Here is a 2,300-nt window from a genome sequence, read left to right on the forward strand (position 1 = left end):
TTTTATTTAAACTCACCTGTCAGAGTGCTGTATTTCTCACATAGCAAGTGCTCAAAATGTACGTTTTAAAGCAGGAGTTGGGTCAGTATTAACAATAGGCTATGTTTTAGATGATTATTAATAGATGTTGTAATGTACAGGCTATTTTGTGTTTTAGATATCATTTACAATTTTGACGTATTTTCTAGATTAATGAGCGAGTTGGTTTGTTTTCATTTTGTTTTACGACTAATATTATGGCATTATTTTATTGCCATTTCGGTTGATTTGTTGTAAATACTCGGCCTGAAAACTGCGATAGATAATCTCTGAGGAGTCATGACGTCACGGAGGCTGTTGAACCCTCTCGCGGGCCCAAGAAAACACATTTCTGGTAATATTGTCTATTTTAATATGTTTTATTAAATAAATTCATCCGTCCGAGTGCTGTATTTGTAACATAGCAAGTGCTCAAAATTAATACTTTAAAGCAGTAGTTCAACCCAAAATTAAAATTCTGTCATTAGCATTTTGTTGCGATTTAGCCTGATTTGTTGTAAATATAACTGCGATCGCTAATCGCGTTGGAGTCATGACGTCACAGTCTGTTTAATTTTTAAAATAAAAAAATTAAAAATTTGCCTGGTATGTTGTGTATATACAGTGGGGCAAAAAAGTATTTAGTCAGCCACCAATTGTGCAAGTTCTCCCACTTAAAAAGATGAGAGAGGCCTGTAATTTTCATCATATGTATACCTCAACTATGAGAGACAAAATGAGAAAAAAAATTCCAGAAAATCACATTGTAGGATTTTTAAAGAATTAATTGGTAAATTCCTCGGTAAAATAAGTATTTGGTCACCTACAAACAAGCAAGATTTCTGGCCTTCACAGACCTGTAACTTCTTCTTTAAGAGGCTCCTCTGTCCTCCACTCGTTACTTGTATTAATGGCATCTGTTTGAACTCGTTATCAGTATAAAAGACATCTGTCCACAACCTCAAACAGTCACACTCCAAACTCCACCATGGCCAAGACCAAAGAGCTGTCAAAGGACACCAGAAACAAAATTGTAGACCTGCACCAGGCTGGGAAGACTGAATCTGCAATAGGTAAGCAGCTTGGTGTGAGGAAATCAACTGTGGGAGCAATTATTAGAGAATGGAAGACATACAAGACCACTGATAATCTCCCTCGATCTGGGGCTCCACGCAAGATCTCACCGCAACATCTCGCAAAAATCCCAGAACCACACTGGGGGACCTAGTGAATGACCTGCAGAGAGCTGGGACCAAAGTAACAAAGGCTACCATCAGTAACACACTGCGCCGCCAGGGACTCAAATCCTGCAGTGCCAGATGTGTCCCCCTGCTTAAGCCAGTACATGTCTAGGCCCGTCTGAAGTTTGCTAGAGAGGATTTGGATGATCCAGAAGAGGATTGTGAGAATGTCATATGGTCAGATGAAACCAAAATATAACTTTTTGGTAAAAACTCAACTTGAGGAGAAAGAATGCTGAGTTGCATCCAAAGAACACCATACCTACTGTGAAGCATGGGGGTGGAAACATCATGCTTTGGGGCTGTTTTTCTGCAAAGGGACCAGGACGACTGATCCGTGTAAACGAAAGAATGAATGGGGCCATGTATCGTGAGATTTTGAGTGAAAACCTCCTTCCATCAGCAAGGGCATTGAAGATGAAACGTGGCTGGGTCTTTCAGCATGACAATGATCCCAAACACACCGCCCGGGAAACGAAGGAGTGGCTTCGTAAGAAGCAATTCAAGGTCCTGGAGTGGCCTAGCCAGTCACCAGATCTCAACCCCATAGAAAATCTTTGGAGGGAGTTGAAAATCCATGCTGCCCAGCGACAGCCCCAAAACATTACTGCTCTAGAGGAGATCTGCATGGAGGAATGGGCCAAAATACCAGCAACAGTGTGTGAAAACCTTGTGAAGACTTACAGAAAACGTTTGACCTCTGTCATTGCCAACAAAGGGTATATAACAAAGTATTGAGATGGAATTTTGTTATTGACCAAATACTTATTTTCCACCATAATTTGCAAATAAATTCTTTAAAAATCCTACAATGTGATTTTCTGGATTTTTTTTCTCATTTTGTCTCTCATAGTTGAGGTATACCTATGATGAAAATTACAGGCCTCTCTCATCTTTTTAAGTGGGAGAACTTGCACAATTGGTGGCTGACTAAATACTTTTTTTCCCCACTGTACATATATTGTGGAAATATAATCATGACATGATCAATTTAATGCATCCTTGCTGACAGACAGACAGACAGACAGACAGACAGATAGA

This window comes from Sinocyclocheilus grahami, unplaced genomic scaffold, assembly GCF_001515645.1.
Source record: "Sinocyclocheilus grahami isolate Dianchi unplaced genomic scaffold, SAMN03320097.WGS_v1.1 scaffold473.1, whole genome shotgun sequence".
In the NCBI taxonomy this organism is placed as follows: domain Eukaryota; kingdom Metazoa; phylum Chordata; class Actinopteri; order Cypriniformes; family Cyprinidae; genus Sinocyclocheilus; species Sinocyclocheilus grahami.